The sequence below is a fragment of the Pelodiscus sinensis genome, chromosome 1, assembly GCF_049634645.1.
Source record: "Pelodiscus sinensis isolate JC-2024 chromosome 1, ASM4963464v1, whole genome shotgun sequence".
NCBI classification, from domain to species: domain Eukaryota; kingdom Metazoa; phylum Chordata; order Testudines; family Trionychidae; genus Pelodiscus; species Pelodiscus sinensis.
Genome location: NC_134711.1, coordinates 296280585 through 296301241, shown reverse-complemented (window position 1 = coordinate 296301241; position 20657 = coordinate 296280585). Strand labels below are relative to the sequence as shown.

The 20657-nt window shown below is 40.3% G+C and overlaps 1 protein-coding gene across 15 annotated transcripts in view; it reads left to right on the top strand.

Moving 5' to 3' along the window:
- NBEA (neurobeachin) overlaps window positions 1-20657 on the top strand; it is a 748692-nt gene that overhangs the window by 446227 nt on the left and 281808 nt on the right. The window lies entirely within an intron of this gene.

The window sequence follows — 20657 nt, the reverse complement described above, 5'->3', positions numbered from 1 at the left end:
TTCTGCAAATAAAAGATGGGGCTGGAGTTAAGAGCTGGTAAGCAGGGCTACTGCCTGGGACTCCATGCCACAGTCCCCCTCTCCTACGAAGCTACCTTGCTGAGGCTTTGGTTTCAATGCCAGGTGGCCCCGACTTAAGCCCCATGCAGTGAGGCTTTGGTTTTCTGCTCTAGGCCCCAGTGAGTGTAATGCTAGCCCTGCTTGACAGATCCACTCAAGCTTGCCTCTGACTTCTGGCTGAAAACCACTGCTCCATGGGACAAAGGCACTTCAACTAAGCTCCAAACACTTGCAAGGATATTAGGCTTTTCTGGGCAGCTTTAGTTGGGACATGCTTACAAGATGCCCATGTCACACCACAGATTGATTTTAGTGGTTTATAAGAACATGAGAGCAGACGGTGGTTCATCAAGCCCATTATCCTGTCTTTCAACGTGCCACATGCTTCGGAAGAATGCACAGAACAAGGCAGCTATCAAGTCATCCAGCCCCAGTTTCTAGCAGTAGAGGGATACCAGGAGCATGGGATTGCATCCCTGACCATCTTGACTAATAGACTTTACTTTACTTTTTTTCTCCATGTGTTTGGTTGGCTTCTCGACAGCAGGCTGAACCTTACTGGTGCAAGAATCTCCAAGGAGATACATTTTTCAGATTTAGGTCTTGTGCAGTTCTGTAGATATCCTCAAAGGCATTTTCTTAGAAAGTTCCTATCCATCCTTTTAAAACTATATTTCTAACTGAAAATAGTGGCCCCACTATTCATTTTCTCTATATCTAAGGGCAAACATAAACTTGAGAGGATTATTCTTAAATAAGTTTAAAAGCCACATACTGAAAACTGATGAAAAGAAAATAATTTTATGGATAGATGAGCTAAATCCTGATGTCACTGGAAGTTTTGATTTAGATCTAATTCACGCGGTATAGTTAATCTGTGGAACTCACTACTTCAGGATATTATTAAGGCAAATGGCTTGTAAGTTTCAGAAAAGATCAGACATTTAAATGAATGTACAATTATACCAGCTAGTATATTATTTATTAAAATACAAAAGTTGCCAATTGTATCGCTCCAGAACATAATTTGATCAATAGTTTGGGTCAAGACTAATTTTCCATTATGGCATATAGTTTTGCACATTTTGATACAAAGGTATATTTATTTACCCCCAGTTTCCTTTGAGGCATGCCATATAGAGTCATTGTCAGAGGCAAATATCAAATATTTGGTTTTGACTTCTGTAACAAGCACTTAGTTCCTTTTCAGAAACAAATATTAATTTTAGTCCTACTATCCATTATTCTTTAATACATAGTTGCAATTTTGAGGAGGTTGTTAATATTTAATATTTAAATATGTAAAAACAATATTTAAAACCAGTTATAAATCAAGAGGGAAGCTGGGTTTACAGTCCCAAACATTGGCCTCTTAAGGCCTGTTCGGCACCATTTTTTAAGTTAATGGAAGTTTTGCCTTTTACTTCTTTGGACTTTGTTTCGTGCCCTTATGCAAATTAGGTCCCCTTTTTTTCCCCCTTCCACACCAAAGCTTAATGTGCCACTTCTGTAACATTTCAGCAAGGGGAGAACCTCATATAGTTATATACAGTTTATCTGTTATTGCATTTAATATATAAGTGAATAAAGCTGAAGTATTGCCGGTGCCGTGCAAGTTAAACTCTCATTGGTTTATGTTTCATATTACAGTAGATGGAAGTTATCTTGTTGGCAGCCTTATAATAAATGTATCAGATATGCAGCTTTCCCATAAATAAATTAAAAGTATGATGTGGTGTTCTGCAAGAATTTTAAACAGCATGCACTGAAGTTAAAATCCATAGATTCCACCTTGATGTACTTACTTTTCAGAGGCTTGCGTGTATGGATTTTAATATTGAAACTTTTATTTGACCTTTCTCTGTGAGAAAACATCCTTAACACTGATGTTATTTTTATGCCTCTTGGTGATACTAATGAGTTGAATAATTTATGAGGTTGTCATGTGAAAAGGATTTGGTGCAGTTTGATGTACTTTCAGCCTCTGGTGTTCGAATGTGATTAATAAAGAGCTGGAGGCATAAAATTTTTTCCAGGGTATGTTACTTTCATTGTGTTTTTTATTCATTTTGTTTTGACAATTTTGTGTTGGAATAGTCTAATAGTAAAAATTTTGTCAACAACAAAAACTCAAAATAATGTCACTATATACAAGAATTTGAAAGCAGTTTTTTAAAAATCATACTATGCAGTTTTCAACTAACAGTTTATTCCCTGACCTCAAAAATTTTGTGAAAAATGAATTATTGATTTTTAAAATGAGGGGTTTGTTTATGTTACTTCAATAGCAACATTAAATCTAGACTGATAAATAGTATGGCATTTAGGTATGAGTATAATTTTGGACAATATCTTACAAGTTTTTATTACTTATATTGACTGTCAGTTATACAGGGTTTTGTGCATAAATATTGCAGTGGAGGAATGCTTAGTCAAAGCCTAAGTTAGCAAGCTCCTCTGTGTCTACGATCAAAGGCATCAACTTAAATAGGTCTGATCAGGCATTGCAGAAGAGAGCAGGCAGCGTCAGCGGAGCAAAAAACACACAGCAAAGATGACAAAATTAATCAGTCATTTCTTTGGCAATAAATAATAAGAGATGCTGAGGATTGCAGATGAGAATTTGTGTTCCTTGGAGATGTGCCTGCTTAACACCTGATTTATCTAAGCTTGTGTTGCCATTAAGATATGACCTTGATGAATAAAAGACTGCTTTACAACTAGTCTAGAATTAAATTGTGTTGATGGTAGATGCACAGATACTGTAACAATATGATGCTTGCAGTCATAAAGGAATGGAAAAGTCTTGGCCATGGCACATGTCTGTGGTCTGTACACCTGCTTCAGAAAAATATCAACATATTTGTTTCTTGCATAAAGAGCTAAAATGGGGAGGGGAGGTGTAAAACTCTCAGACGGTGGAGGTGGCTACTTATTATAGGAAACATCTTTTTTAATGTTCATCCACCTATCTAGGTGTACTACGATTACACTACTTGCACATCTGAGTGTAAAATTAGAAAGATTTTTAGTAAGTATTTTCTGTAATATACTTATCTCCTATACACTGCTCCAAGTTGCTTGTTTGGCTCCATGCCTCCCAATAGCAATTGTGGGCCCCAGGGCAGAGCAGTCAGTGGTCCACCATGCATGCACAAGCTGCATCACCATAGACATGATTTGCCTGACATTTTGGTGGTGTGTGCACACTGGCTGGTGCCTAACAAGCTGCCAGCTTCACTGCTGGGCATGCTGTTCTGGCATGGCCAAGGCTTCCACATGCCTGCCCAGTAAGGTTGCCAACTGTCTAATTGCACAAACCCAAAGACCCTTGCCCTAACCTCTGCACCACCCCTTCCCTGACACCATACGGCATCCAACCCCTTATCCGAGGCCCTGCCCCATGCTCACTTCCCTACTCCTCCTCCTCCCCCTCCCCCAACCCTCATTCACTTTGACCAGGCTGGGACAGGAGGCTGGAGTGCTGGAGTAGGTGTAGACTTGGGAGGGAATTTTGGAGCGGGGTCTGGGAGGGAGTATGTGTGCTTGGAGGTGTGTGGGGTGCAGGCTCTGGGAGGCAATTTGGGTGCTAGCTTTGGGCTGGGTCAGGTGTTTGGAATGTGGAAGGAGTTGAGGTGCTAACCTTGGGCAACTTCTGAAAGCAAATTGCACACCTCTCTGGCAGTGGCTTCTCACCAGAAGAGGGGGAAAGCCTGGAGGTTTCCACAGGCATCGCCCCGGCACTCCCATTGGCTGCAGTTCCTAGCCATTTGAAGCTGTGAAGTCGACACTTGGGGAGGCACTGCATTTAGATTACTCCCAACCCCGGAGTCACAAGAATGGGCCAAGCCATATCCAGGAGTGGCAGGGAGTGAGGGTGGGCAGGAAGAAGCCTGCTTAGCCCTGCTGTGCTACTGTCAGCAACAATTGAGGTTCCGCTGATCCTTTTAAATTGTCCATCCCCCTAGACAACTGTTCCCTTTGTCTCCTCAGTCAGTGGGCCTCTTTAGTTCTTTTCTCACTAGCATCTGTGTGTATATTTTAGAGATTTGTGTGTCTGTCTGGGAATCCATTTGTTCAAGAACTCCCTCTAAATGGTAAGAGCTAGAGCCACCAAATTTGGCATGCAGCTTCCTCTTATCCTAACTTAAAGCAAGGTCAGGATTTGGATGTGCTAGAAAAATAGGATGTACCTGGAATTCAATTCTTTTCCATAATATGGAAAGGGAGGGGGCAGAGAGAGGAGGGTCCCGATACTCAGTCTTTTAAATTGGAGGCAATAAGCAACAGGAGACCGCCACACTGCAGAGTGACCCCTGGGGACAGTCGCACCATAAAGGGAGTGGCCAGCTGGGGATGGAGCTTGCCATGTTGCCTGCCACCAACCCAGGTAAGTAGCCCCTGTGGCGAAACTCCTCCCCCTCAAAGCCCCGCCAACCCCACTGATACAGCCCCCTGAAGAGCATCACCAGGGCTGGGCAGCGCACCCCTCCAGGATCCACCAGTGCCCTCTCCATCAGCACCACCGGGCTGCTCTGCATGACCAGCTTCTCTGTGCAGCCCCTTCTATCCCCTCTGCCCCCAGGCCAGTTCTGGGGTGCACTTCCCACACATACCCCAGCCCAGGCCCCTCCTCCAGTCCCTGGCCAGCTCTCCTCACCCTACCCCACCACCACCCTTGAGCTCTGGACCAGGCATCGAGAGCCCTGGCAGGAGGCCTGTGCAGCCCCGACCCCTTCCGCCGGGCCAGACTTAGGCAGTGCCTGATAAGTCTTCTATGCCACTATATATTAGGGCGTGGGCAAAGGGGAGAAGAGAGAGTGTCAGTCTGTCTGTTCAATAACTTCTCAACAGTAAGAGCGAAGACTGCAAAATTTGGTATACAGCATCCTCTTATCATAACTTAAACCAACGTAAGTGTGTGATTGTAATAGGACAACGGGATATAGCTGGAATGGGATTGCTTCTCATAAAATTATACAGAAAAGAGTCAATCACCAGGCACATGAAAGGAGCTCACTGGGGGGTGCCCCTCCCATCTGGGACTGCTCTAACCCCGACTCTCACCTCTGCCAAGTACCCTTTATTAGAGAGGACGGGGGACTGAAGCTGCCCTCCAGCCTGGTTCATACAGGGCTGTTCCGATTCGTCAGAGAGTGAGGGGAAAGTGCAAACTTTGCTGCATTCCTCACTGTGGCAGGGGAGCACAGGGGGCAGACAAACCTAGACCTGGTCCAGGCAGGGGACATTCACCCCTCTCTTGACTGTGCCCTCTGGAGCTGCAGTGGCCATGGACAGATACTTCTCACCTGGCCCCACCTGCTGCAGTGAGGGCTGGGGTAGTCCTCTCTCCCCTGCTGCAGTGAGGTGGGGTAGTCCCCTCTCCTCTGCATACTGAAAACCTCCTCTCCAAATCCAGAACAATGATTCAAATGAAGCCTGTACATTTACGTTTTATTTTCCAAAAACTGAATTAGAAACCAAGCAATGCGGAGTACATCAACTACATAAAATAGAGTCACAGCTCATTTTTGTTAACATTGCAGGGGTACTGCAGTTATACATTCTTACCCCAGTGTATTTAAGCATAGTAGGACAAGCCAGATAGTGGACCATGGTTGAATTAATAAATAGCTGGCAATGTTGTGTGAAGTTCTAGTTTTACACTTGCAAGCTTTTTTTATTTAAATTGAAGCTCTAAAGGAGTTTCACATTGGGTCTTGGTTAAAAGAAAAAAAAAGAAAGAAAAATAATGCATAAAATAGAATAGAATCCATCTCCTTTCCTGATACTTTTCTTTTCTGCAGTGCTAACATGAGTAAAAAGCAGTGAACTCTAAGTTCTGTTATTTAGTGTGCAGATATGGTGGAATGGATACCTGGTAAGCATACATGAAATTACCCTTTTGATATAGATAAATTAATATCTTACAAACAGTGCAGGATATCATGAGTTACCACACTACCAGAGTAGAACTGTGAAACAAGTCTTTTTTGGACAATACTCTTAAAGAGCAGAATAGGGAAACTTATTCAAGCTTTTGTGGCTGCTTCCCCAAAAGCTTAAATTCCACAAACAATTTGTAGTATTGCGCAGTACAAAATTAATAGACTAGATCCAGCAGAGACCACATGTGCAGCTTTTACTATAGAAAGTGAACATCAATAGTTTGGTGCCCTCGTATCTGAATATTTGTATAGAATGTGTTGAACCACTGTTACTGTCTGTGTTGAGGAAAACTTGGCCAATTAAGTTGATTATAGTGATCACGCTGATGAGCCATGAATCCCAAGAATGAAAAACCAACATTAGAAATGCAACTACTATTGTATTTTAAATTAGCAGTATGGCAACAGCTTTTAAACTTGTCTGACAAATGTGAGGCTCCTAATTCATACTAGGCATCTAAATAACAATCTGATGTCAAGAACTGTTCTACCTGAAGGAAGTTAGCACACATGGCTCTTTCAGGGACCAATCACCAAGTGTATGTTCAACACTTGAAAACCAGTTTGCTTTTATTTCTTCAGGAATGCCTCCGTTAAAAGAAATACCTGGACTTTTGAGTCCATATCTAATATTGACTCTAAGAGCTGTCCCCCCCCACTCCCACCTCACCGGCTCCCCCCCCCCTCCACTCCCACACACACTTGGTTTCTGGAACTCCACAATTGAGGTTCCACTCTCCTGCATGTTAGCTTGTCAGAGTAACTAAATATTATTTTATTTGTCTTCGCTTACCAGGAAGTGTCAAGAATTTCATTTCTAGATTTCTGCACTGCTGTAGCATTGTAAAAATGTCTCTTGTTGGTAAAATACCATCACTATTCAGAACAACTTCTAATCTACCTATGGAAAACTGCTGTGTAAATTGTCCATTCCTATAGCTTCTTGTCTCAGCTACTTAAAAAAAATTGTAATGTGATGCCTTTCTCTCATGTCACTGCTAGCAATCATAATACTTTCTTCAAGAGCCTTTCTGATTGCAGCAATCTATTGAAAGCACTTCTTAGTAATGTGGCTCCTTCAGGCTCACGTCCTCACATAGGGTATTTGTAACTAGGAAACTATTTTGAAATAATTAAATTTGACTTAACTCCTTATTTTACTGAAATAGTGTCTCCACTATGGGAAAGCCCCACTATGAGGCTTCCCTGAAATTAGTCCAAAGCAGGTTCTGTTAACGAGGATACTCCACCTCGACTTAGAGCCCCACAAGCACTGGGGAGTAATTAGTTCAAATTACTCTGGGGACTATTTATTTTGAAATAGTGGCACCGACACATCTACACTAACTCTGTTTTTAAATAACTATTTCGGAATTAATGTTATATCCTGAGTAAAGCAGGAATACAAATTTTGAAATAAATGGCCCATTATTTACATAAAAACGGCCATACTGGATTAGACCAAAGATCCATCTAGCCCAGTATCCTGTCTGCAGACAGTGGCCAATGCCAGATGCCCCAGAAGGACTGAACACAACAGGTAATCATCACGTGATACCTATCCGTTTCCAGCCCATGATAAGCAGAGGCTAAGGACACCATTCCTACCCATCCTGGCTAATAGCCATTGATGGACCTAACTTCCATGAATTTATCTAGCTCTTTTTTGAACCCTATTAAAGTCCTAGTCTTCACAACATCCTCTAACAAGGAGTCCACAGGTTGACTGTGCACTGAGTGAAGAAATACTTCATTTTGTTTGTTTTAAACCTACTGCCTATTAATTTCATTTGGCAACCCCTAGTTCTTATATTATTGGAACAAGTAAATAACTTTTCCTTATTCACTTTTTCCACACCACTCATGACTTTATAGACCTCTATCATATCCTCTCTTATTCTCCTCTTTTCTAAAATGAAGTCTTTCTTAAGATGAGGTGGCCACATCTTTATGGAGTATTTAAGATGTAGGCATACAATAGTTTTATACAAAGGCAATAAGATAGTATCTGTCTTATTCTCTATCCCTTTTTTAATGATTCGCTTTTTTGACTGCCATTGCATACTGAGTGGATGTTTTCAGAGAACTATCCACAATACCTCCAAGATCTCTCTCTTGAGTAGTCATAGATAAATTAGTCCCCATGTATTTCAAAATAACAGGCTTGGTAGTGTGGACGTTCCACTTATAAATTCAACCGAAAGGGGGTTATTTCAAAATATAGCCTTAGTGTAGACCAGGGCTTAGTGTTCTAAATCTGGTACCATATTACCTTCCTTCAGTATCTCTTCAGGGAACAGATGTCTCTTCCTCTTGTTGTCTGAGAATAGTCCACAGAGGTTGCCCCAATGACAGTATTTTAAAAAAATGGATGGTGTTCTTTAAGGTCTTTTTCTTCTAAGGGTTACATTCTTAATCTTAGTCAATTGTTTTTGTTTTGTTTTCCGTCTATGAAAAGTACTAGCATTAAAGTAAAGGATTGACCAAAAAATTAATTAGTATGAAATATAAACGCTAAATTAAACTGTCAGCCTCATATTTCATATTTCTTTAATCCATGTTTATTAAAGAACAGTTTGTTAGGTAAATTGGATACTATCAAAAGCAAATTAAAGGTGGGTGATACAGAATCCTCTCTAGCTAATGGTTTCAGTAGCAACATCACAAACTAGGTCAAATCTAGTTAGTTACATTAAGCAAGCATAATCTTACATTGAGAGTGATCTATTACCAGTAGTAAAGATGTTATGATTTCAGTTATAGCTGTGAAACTCCATTTTCTTCCAGAATTATACCTGTGCAACCCAACTTGTCAGATCCCTGATCAAGTTTGCAAGTATTGGGGGGAAAAAACACTTACTTGTAAACTGAGCAGATTTATTATGGATTCGGATCTCCAAAATACCATTTCAGAGTCTATTTTAAGGATAAAATAGAAGATTAATAATGTATTTTAAACTTCGAAATGTATGTAACATTTTAGTAAATATGGATTTATGAAATGAGTCTGACAGCTTAATTTAGCATTTTTATTTCATACTAATTAATTTGGGTTTTTGGTCAGTCCTTTACTTTTATACTAGTACTTTTTATACACTGAAAACAAAATAAAGAAACAATTGACTGAGATTAAGAATGTAATCCTTAGAAGAAAAATACCTTGAAGAACACCATCCAAACATCTTGAAAACTTTGTTGGGAGCTATTTTAGGTGTAGTGTACACAACACATTTTCATATACTCAAGGTACTTCTAAAACACCTGATATCATTCTCATTACAATCAGATTTCTTATTATTCATGCTTCTCTTTCCTCTAATTGTAAAGCAACAGAAATGTTCTAAGTAGCCACTTTTCAGAACAGGTTAGTTCTGTATGTGAAAAATATAATAAGTGGCACAATTCGGAAAAGGTTAGCCAGTAGAAATACACAACCCATGCATACCCATTGCCCAGGAGCTTTCCAATCCCAATTTAATTATTTAAGAAGCATTGCACAAATGCATGCCTAAAAGAAAGGGGGAAAATAGAAGCTAATGACTACAAAGAAAATCCCTATTGCAGTGCATGCTTAGTTTTAACCTATATACAAGATGACAATTACAAGAAATTTTAAGGAGTAGCATCTGCTTTATGGATATATGTTATGTAGATACTAATCTAGATATTACAACGAAGAGTATTTTAAAACATGTATGTGGTAGTAGTAGTACTAATCCATAAAAGGTTTCCAGATGTTATCAAATAAGTCCCCTCTGTTCTTCAATATAAATGTGATCATTACAGAGGAAGCCATGTGAGACAGGCATGCAAACCATTCCGCTCAGTTGGAGAAGCATTGTCTTTCCATTTTCTGTCTGACTTTTTGTTGTCAGTAGTCCAGTTATCAACCAAGTCTTATTGTTTGCAGCCAGTTCCCAATGACAGAAATGTCATTTAATATAAATAAAGCTGAAGTGGTCAAAATATTGGAATCCAAGATTTTGCTGATTCTCACATATTTTCACCCAACAATTATTCATTACCCAACATCTCCTAAGCATGTTAATTACATTTTCTATCTGATTGTGCTATATCTAAAACTGAAAGGGTCATATAAAATATGTGTAATATTTGAAATACTGTGGTTTGAGATTTTCATCTGTAGCCTTATATTATAGCCCAACAGTGCCATCCACTGCTTTTCTAATGATCTTCCAGTACTTCTTCCCAATATAATATTAAGAAAGATACTACAATGTAATTGAGCTCCATTAAAAATATCTTAAATATGTGGATGCCTCATATAGCTATTTTAAGACTCCTAGATCCAGTCATAGTCTAAAGTTTTTCAAGAGGAACTATTAAACAGGTTTGCAATGCAAGATATTAGTGATAATAATAATTGAATAAAATACACAGGCTCATCTCACAAACCTCTTCCTAGTGATTTCTTACTCCCAGAAACCTCTTAAATATATTCTCATTAATCATATCTGTCATCATAATGATCTCCTTTAGAATGATAACCTACTCTAATATATTACACAAAATATTCAAAAGTATTCTGATTTTTTCTCATTATGGAAGTTCCTGTACTCTGAGTAGCTAAGAGGGTCTGATTTGCAGTAGCTCTGTAAAAATTACTTTACAATAATTGGAGAGTGTAAAAATCTACTTCTTGTGTTTACCTGAGAAATTATTAGACACTTCATGCACAAGAATTTTCTTAGTCACTTTATGGTTAGTTCTCAGCAATTGCCAAGGATAACTTTGGTGTGAGATCATGGGTTCAGTTGTTTCCAAAGAAATCATGAAACCATGGATGTGAAATCAGGCATGCATTCACTTCTTTTGGCTGAGGGTGGATGGGAAATTTGGGGAGAGGTGAGGTTTGGGGAGTGAGTCTCTCTGACACTTGCCCTGTATCAGTGGATCTTTTTCTACAGGTCTGGGCTTGGCTCCTCACTTTGATGTATTGACCTCAGGGTAAAACTGAAATGTGTTGTGACCCCCTAGACTAGGTTGCAACATCGTAGCTGGGAGCCCAGATCTGTGGAACAAGATCCACTGATTCAGGATGTGTGTGACACTAGGGTTGCCAGGTGTCCAGTTTTCCCTCCGGACAGTCTGGTAATTGCGGGGGGGGGGGGGGGGGGGGAAGCTCAGCAACTTTTTCTCGACAAGTTTGGTCCCCCATTTTTTTTTCTCAGCCAAATTTTTTCCCCGCCATGTTCGCAAGTTGTTGTGAAAGTATCTGTCAACCCTGTATGTGTGGGATAGGCTTTTCCTTCCTCAGCAGGTAAGGATTAGATTTGCCATGCTAGGATAGAGGGTGCTAGTGGGGATAGCCAGTGCCCCATCAGCAGTTTAGTATGCTGCACCCCCTTGAATCAGGAGCTTATGTCTGCTAGTAATTAATTGTCCAGGAAATAGGTGCATTTCTTTAATGATTTTTCCAAGCTTACTGTATCAGAATCTCTGTGTTATCCACAGTTCAAGTCTTGTCAGATATCCAAAATATATTTGAAAACTGAAAATCCATTTTGCAATACCTTGATTTTATGTTTCAAATACCTTTCTTCTGACATCTTCTGCAATTGACACCTTTTGATACCTTTGGCAGGATTAGATAATAGATGCCACTTTGTAGACTGTTCATCCTTATCGCCAGCATATGATATGGTCACCTCTGCTTCAGACTTCCTCAGCTGAAGGAAGTCAAATCTAAAATGAGCAGAAGGAACAAAAAATAACATAAAAGCTAATATAATGGGTTGTGAAATTTCTTAAATTACCAAAAATTACCACAAAAAATTAAGAGCCTCATAGTTCTTCTAGCTGCTGCTTTATCTTTTTCCTTCCCTATCCACTATGTATACACATATGCACAAACATACAATGTACCTTACATTCTTCCAACGTGGACAGTTTGTATCCAAGAAAAAGAACAAAGCATTGTGATTTAAATGTATTTAAAATTGCATACAGCATATTCTTGTTCTTTGGCTTCAGTTGTATTGCTGAGTAACTAATATAGAAGTCACTGTGCATGGGGAAAAGGTTCTGTGTGCAAAGCACTCCTTAGAGATGCTTTGGGAGAGTGTTAGGTAAGTGGGAGTTTGACATCCTGCAAGAAGCTCACAGCTGGCTTTGAGTAGCACTTCTAAGTCTGATTTCCAGTATGCCCTTCACACCTCCCACATGTCTGCTTAAAAACATGTAAGACAGTAGAATAAGAGTACCACTACCCAGTTTAAAGCATAAAGCAATTATATTTTAAAAATTCCTTTCCCCACACCCATCTCTTCTTCATCTCATCCACTTGGTTACAGGAGTCTCTTCCACTCTAGTAGCAATTTGGCTGGAATGTTTCAATTGCTCTTTAAGTGGGTTTTTGTTTTGTTTGTGGTTTTAGCTTTGCTGTTGCCTTAGTAGGAGGATGAAAATTCTCAACATTGAGAGGTTTTCCTTTAGCAAAGTGCTTTATCTGAATGGGTCTGCCTAATGGAGTCGGCACCCATCTCTCACAAGAAACCTATGTGGTTGGGAGTGTCCACTGTCTTTATACCAGCCCTAGTAAGAGACTGTATCCCCAGGACTTTCTCGAGGTAGACACTATTTTCCTGCAGATTTCCGCAGACTCAGTCCCTGCAGCCAGCCAGTAGCTCCCTCAATACTCCCCCAGTCTCTGCCCCCACATAGTAGTCTGTGATCCATTTTTTCCCCTTTGACCTTCCTTCTCTTGGTCAAAGCACCTATTAACTGCTGCTCCGTTCTGCAGTTCCTTTTATTTTTCCCTCCTGGGCCTTCATTGGCTACTTCAAATGTAGCCACTCTAGCCTACTTGGAGAACACTGTTCCTTTCCTAGGATAGGTGTGACAGAACCCTGAAGCCTCCAGCAGTGAGCCTTTGAGCCTAGTTCACCCTATCACGGTGTGTTAACATGACACAGGCCTGAGCTTTCGGATTGAGTGGGGGAAGATTAAGAAAGCATCATCTGGACCGAAAGCATCCCCAAAGATTTTGATTTTAATAACAGAGAACAAAGCCCAGCAAACATAGTTCGCATCAAAGGCAGCTCGTGGGGGCTCATAAATGTATTTCTAGACTGTTGACAGACAAAAAATGTAAGGTTACTAGTTTTAGTCCTTGTTTCCTCTGCTATGCTCTTGATACATAAAGCATTCCAGAAAAATTGAGACAAAATAAGTGAGATATTCACCTCACTCTAGCCTTTTTATGCCAGGTGAAAGAGCCAGAGTGATGAAAAGGGACCCTGCAAGCCCTGGATCTGAGTCAGAGAGAATATCCCTGGCACAGGAACTGAGGAAGACTGCAGGAGGCTGTCCTCAGAGGACATTCTCACAAGCCTTGATTTAGAGAAGATGAGCAAGGGAGGGAGGAGTATATCCACGGTGGGACTGCAACTCTCAGATACTAGGATCAGAAAGGGCATATAGTGATGGGTTAAAATATCTCACTTCCTCACTTTTCTTGGGCTTTGAGTTTTGCCTCTAAAAGGCACAGCATAGATGCCTTAAGTGGACTGTAACAGTCGGGGAAATGCATAATTATATTTGTTTGCAACAAAAAAGTAGCTTTCGTTTTGTTGCTTCCCCCCACACACAGTATTTTCATTCTGTTACGTCAAAACCAATACCAGTTAAAATTATATTCATGGAATGCTAAAATTGGTAGCATATGGATAGATAGGACAGAAATACCTTCTTGCTGTCTGGAACACATGCTCACCTATCTGCCCATTGGATATCACATGTCTGTACAAGGGCTACAAGTGCATGATACTATATGAATCATTTTTATTATAATAGTATATTTAGTTCACAAAAAAACAGCAGAATTGTGGGGCAAATTAGATGCTTATATATGTTTCACCTTTTTTTCAGCTGAGATTATATACCTGTGGAAGTACCCAGGGGTTATCAGTGTTCTGTACTCAATAAAAAGAATATCTATTTCCAAGGAAATTTTCTGAAACACGCCACTAGCAAATAAGTTATCAAAGACACTTTATTACTCAGATCTATCAGTTAACATTGCATGCATATCTAAAATTATTTAATTGTTTATCTTTCATATGATTCACATTACACTTATAATTTTTTTACAGCAGGTCTACTCTATTCTTATATACCTAGGAATCCCATTATTTATATTGGGCCCGGACTTCATTTATAATAGTCATTCTTTTCTAGCTGGAGTTCTCCCCCCCGCCACACACACACAAAGAATATGGACACATGTCCAGCGGAAGGGTCCAGCGGAACGCAACCCAAAATGATTAGGGGGCTGAAGCACTTGACCTACGAAGAGAGGCTGAGGGATTTGTGCTTATTTAGTCTACAGAAGAGAAGAGTGAGGGGGATTTGATAGCAGCCTTCAACTTCCTGAAGGGAGGTTCCAAAGAGGATGGAGAGAGGCTGTTCTCAATAGTGATGGTTGGCAGAACAAGGAGCAATGTGAGATAAAAAGGCATCTTTTAAGAAGTGGAAGTCAAATCCTAGTGAGGAAAATAGAAAGGAGCATAAACACTGCAAAATTAAGTGTAAAAATGTAATAAGAAAAGCCAAAAAGCAGTTTGAAGAACAGCCAGCCAAAAACTCAGAAAGTAATAACAAAATGTTTTCTAAGTACATCAGAAGCAGGAAGCCTGCTAAACAACCAATGGGGTCCCTGGATGATTGAGATACAAAAGGAGCACTTAAAGACAATAAAGTCATTGCGGAGAAACTAAATGGGTTCCTGCACAGCCACAGAAAGGGGCAGGGGGAGCACTCCTGCACAGGAACCAGGAGATGAGCACTCCCCCGCCCGGAGGCTGACAGATGTCCAGAAATGGAAGAAGCAAGGGGAGGAGTGCTCCTGCGCAGGAACCAGGAGATGAGTGCCTCCCCGCCTGGAGGCTGGAGGATGGCAGCTGCGCAGTTGCAGGAAGGGGCGGGGAAGCACTCTCGTTCCCCCACCTGGAGATTGTGAGACTGCGCGGGACCCAGGGGGGTGAGTGCTCCCTCACCCGGAGGTTTTGCGGCTGCATGGGAACCAAGCGGGGTGAGTGCTCCTCTGTCCAGAGGGTGGCTAATTCCCCCTCTTCACCCGTAGAAGCCCCTCCTCCCCCACACAGTTTGAAAAAAAGTTTTGTATACCCTGCGGGTTATACTCGTGTGCGGGGTATGCAAGATTTTTTTTTACTCAAATTGAAAAAATTGCGGGATATGTTTGGGTGCAGGTTATTCTCGGGTGCGGGGTATATTCGCTAAAAGACGGTAATGCACATCGAGGAAAAATAACCCCAACTGTACATATAATATGATGTGGGCTAATTTAGCTACAGCTAATCAGGAAAGAGATCTTGGAGTCATCATGGATAGTTTTCTGAAGACCTCCATGCTGTGTGCAACGTCAGTCAAAAAAGCAAACAGGATGTTAGGAATCATTAAAAAAGGGATCGAGAATAAGACAGAGAATATATTATTGCTCTTATATAAATCCATGGTATTCCCACATCTCGAATTCTACATACAGATGTGATCTCATCTTTAAAAAGGTATACTGGCATTTGGAAAGGTTCAGAGAAGGACAACTAAAATGACTAGGGGTTTGGAATGGGTCCCAGATGAGGAGAGATTAAAGAGACTAGGACTCTTCAGCTTGGAAAAGAGGAGACTAATGGGGGATATGATAGAGGTCTATAAATCATGAGTGGTGGGGAGAAGGTAAAGAAGGAAAAGTTATTTACTTGTTCCCATAATATAAGAGGCCACCACATTAAATTAATGGGAAGTAGGTTTAAAACAAATAAAAAGAAGCTCTTCTTCACACAGCACATAGTTTGTGGAACTACTTGCCTGAGGAGGTTGTGAAGGCTAGGACTATAACAAGATTTAAAAGAGAACTAGATAAATTCATGGAGGTTAAGTCCATTAATGGCTTTTGCCAGTATGGGTAAGGAATGGTGTCCCTAGGCTCTGTTTGTCAGAGAGTGGAGATGGATGGCAGGGGAGAGATTGCTTGATCATTACCTGTTTGGTACATTCCCTCTGGGACACCTGGCATTGGCCACTGTCTGCAGACAGAATAATGGGCTAGATGGACCTTTGGTCTGACCCAGTATGGTCATTCTTATGTTCTTATTACAGTGGGGAAGGTCTAGGTTGGATATTAGGAAAAATTATTTCCAGGGCCGACCCACAACATTTTGGCATCTGAGGTGGGGAGCTCAAATGACGCCCCTCTCTAGAGCAGAGATAATACATATGCACCAGCAGCAGACACAGTTTTCTACACTCTGGTTCCTAGTGGCTCCCCCTCCCTCCCCAGTCTGGCACCTGAGGCAACCGCCTCAGTTTACCTCATGGTAAGGCCAGCCCTGACTATTTCAGCAGGAGTATGGTGACAAACTGGAATGGGTTACTTAGGGAGGTGATGGAATCTCCATCCCTAGAGGTTTTTAAGTCTCGGCTTGACAAAGCCCTGGCTGGGATGATTTAGTTGGGATTGCTCCTGCTTTGGGCAGGGGGCTGGACTCAATGACCTCCTGAGGTCTCTTCCAGCCCTAGGATTCTATGATTCTATAATAACTCTTCAAGAGTTTTTCATTGGTTTTCCTTTTGCCATCCAGGAAGGCACTCCGTCCCTCTCTTCAAACAGCTGAGCATGCTGTCTCAACAGCATCTCACTTCCAGACAGCCTGCAAAGTGATCTTGCCAACTACTGTGAATATAATATGACTAATGAGATTTTGCAGGCTGTTTCACAATAACTTGAAAAGTTTGAATCTTGTGGTTTCTGGAAAGCAAGACTAGAGAACCAGAGAGAGACAGAGGGACTCTCACAAACAATGCATCTGACAAAGTGGGTCTTTGCCCACGAAAGCTTATGCTCCAATAAATCTGTTAGTCTATAAGATGCCATAGGACTCCTCGTTGCTTTTGCAGATTCAGACTAACACGGCTTCCCCTCTGGTACTTTACCACAAACAATGTTCTGTAGTTTAGGAAAAGATACCGTAAATCAAACTCATAATCCTAACTCTGATGCTTTTCTATGCTGTTAAGATTTTTGTGGTTAACAATCTTTGCTATGAGTTGAGGTTTCATATTGTGTAAGGTAACTCCCCTTCACCAGTTTCACAGGTGATTCTGAAACAGACTATGCAAAAGGTCGCTCCAGGCAGAGTTGGGAGTAGAACCCAGGGCTATAGTACATCTAAGCCAAATCTTGTGTGCTCGCCACACATTATTTCAAAGAACAAGACAAATTAGCTGATTTTTATAATTTACACTACAGTGTGACCCATTAGTAACTAGACCACATAGGGAGGTTTATGATTCTGCTACTGTTTCTGTGCTGACATCAGAATTAAAATCCCGGACCAATGAAGTAAATGTCAAAATACCTGTTGAGTGCAGTGAGATAAAGATTTCAGCCCAGGCTCTTTAGCTCCAGTGCTAGAAGTCTATGCCTTTACAAAGGTCCTAGAGGTCCTCAGTCCCAGTCAGAGAAAATGGTATATTTGTCCATGCTGTCTGTAACTACTAGAAAACTGCTTTCAGAGCTCCAAATAGAAGTCAAGAATCCTAGTGCCCAGCATTCTTCTATCATCTCACAAAAGTGTTGGCTCTGTGTGTGCCTCTCTGTGTATTAGAGGATAAGAACAGGCATTTTCTCATTAGTTACTATTGCAGCAGAAGTGGCAATGGCCTGTACTGTGGATTTTGAAGGTTGTGGAGTCAAACCGTGCTGATGATCTATGTGAGAGTGAAAATAATAACGTGCAACTATGTATAAAAGTTAATGTAAGTTATTGTTGGAATGATTTGATATCACAAAACATGGTATTTAGAGGTGAATCTGGATGTTGAGCTAATGTTTGTTTTACTATTCTGATTTTATTATTTGCATTTGATTAATGGAAACTGTCTCTTTAGGTAAGTGTAGCTGACTCAATATGTTTTTGAGGAGAGATTTTGTGTGTATCCAAAGAGCAGAGACTCTGCTAGTGTAAGTTTCAAAAAAGGTCAGAACTCAGTTGGGTAAGCTTGTCCAGAAAAGCAAACCTCATTCCTAAAGGTGCAACATTTGCAACTATTGAATGCTTATAGGCTTTGCTGTTGAGCTAGCTAGCACATCTTTCACCTGCCAATCACCAATTTGAACTCCACCAACAGAGATTAAAAGTTGTTCCTATGTCATGGATATTTGCTAGTATCTATATGAGATGAGTTGGTGGAGTTCCAGTTCCTGCTCTCACATCATCAAGTCGTTAGCATTTTTTTCAATGCATTATACATTTGAGGATTGTCCCTTACTCTGTACTACACAATGGGGCCCTGATCTTGATGGGATCTCCTAGTGACATCTCCTATAGTAAAGGACAAAATTACCAAACTTTACATTTGTGAGAACTGGCAATACTCTTAAATTGTCACCCATGCACTAGGCAAAAACCATGTAAATCCATGGAAAATAAGTAGAATCTTAATTTTTTTTTATTTGGGGACATTGTTATTTTTGGAAGTGCTTGTCATTCTTCAACTTCAGGGATTGGCAATATTGGAAAAGTGGGGTATTCCAGGACTGAAACAGTTTTACACAGTACTGCACAGCTATGATGGCCGTCTTTTAATGTTTGAAAACTGGACACTGAAGACAAGAACCCTTCCACCTCCTGTTCCTCTTCTTCTCCCACGGTCCTGTTCCCCATTTCTTTTTATACCCTTCCTCCTTCACTGTCATTCACTGCTCATTCCACCTCTCTCCCCTGGCCACCTGAGCAGGGCCATCTGGATGTGGGTTGAGTGGAGCAGTGGAGGGAAAGACACACTTCAAAGGTGGGAGTGACAGGCAAGATGGGACAGGAGAGTTGTGCTCATGGGATGGAGGAATGAGTGGGGCAGGTCCAGAAAAGCACCACTACTGCTGTCCATCAAAGGCATTCCGGTGTTCTCCTCCAGGTTCAGGCAGAAGCTACTGCTCTTACCCTCAGTGGTGGAGAATTGTTACTGTGGGTGAAGGGATTTTCAGTATCTGCTCAGCGCAGTATCCGGTTCCCTTTTCAACAAGACTTTCCAATCAAAAACTGGACACCTGGAGACCCTATGCATAGCACTATCACAAAGTTACTTGTTGGTACTAAGTGTTGATATTTCTAAAGAGGGATTTATTTTTATTCCTTTTATATCTATAAATTCAACAACTTGTCCTTTTCCTTTATTAGTTTATTTTTTAGCAGCAGATCACATTAACTGCTGGCATAAAGAGACACAATTCCATTATAGTTTTGGCCCCTTACAACTCTTGTGATTTTGACTTAGCATCCCTATATTTTAAAGACAGATAAAGATACAGAACACACAATTCTTCTGTATAACAAGTACTGGTGTACTTGTTTTAAATATTCCAAACTGAAAAATAAAGCCTATCAAGGTAAAATCCAAGCTTACTTTGGAAGGCGTTCACATCTACCTCATCTTTAATCTTAAAAATTCGTTTTATCAAATTCTATTTCAAAAGTATGGAATGCATTCTTCAATACTTACTTTAAGAGGATTATTACATTTATCTCTTATACTTATGTAGTATCACATTTAAATTCCATCGCATTTTCTCTTACCCTTTTAATTGTATTTAATTTAAAATATATTTCTTTGGTGGTTTTCTTTAGCAATCTTTGCTTACATATGAATATTTTGAATTAGGAATAAATGAAATTCCTTTTTGTCTGTCAAAACCAAATTGTGAAAATGCATTGCATGGCTTTGAAAATCAGTACACTCTATTAGCAGACCTGTCAATATAAAAAGTGCATTTCATTTCCACCTCTTGCTCTAATAACCTTTTCTATGTTACTTGCAGGCAGTTCACATAATCAGAGTATATTGTCAGCTTACTGGAGTTGGGGAAGCATGAAATGAAAATCGTGTTAATATTGATCCAATTCTCTTACTAGCAAGTGTCCTTGGTGTCCTTTCCACTGAGCAATAACTGTTGGTGTTATGTAGTTATTTTCCTCTTAATTATCACTGTAGTTTTTGAAAAATGTTTGCAAGCACAATTAAGGACATTGTTTCTGTTGCTTGAAATTAATTTTGTTATGCATAATATTTAATGACTTAAGTAATCCATAAAATATCAGAAAAGTTGAATACTATCTGTAATTTACTAGACCGCATTGTACACAAAGTGGTTACCTTTTAAGACAAAAACGAAAATGATTAGAGAACAGTTTCCATAGGAGGAGAGATTAATAAGATTGAGAATTTTATGCTTGGAATAGAGATGACCACTAAGGGGTTATGATAGAGGTCTGTAAAATCATGACGGGTGTGAAGAAAGTAATTAAGAAATGTTATTTGCTCCTTCTTATAACACAAAAACTAAGAGTCCCCAAAGGAAATTAATAGGCATCAGGTTTAAAGAAAACAAAAGGAAGTATTTTTTTTTCACACAACACAGTCAGCCTGTGAAATTCTTTGCCAGTGGATGTTGTGAAGACTAAGACTATAACAGGCTTCAAAAAGGAGCTAGATAAATTGATGAAAGATAGGTCCATCAATGGCTATTGACGAGGATGGTGTCCTCAGCCTCTGTCTGGCAAAAGCTGGTAATGAGGGCAACAGGGGATGGATTACCTGTTCTGTTCATCC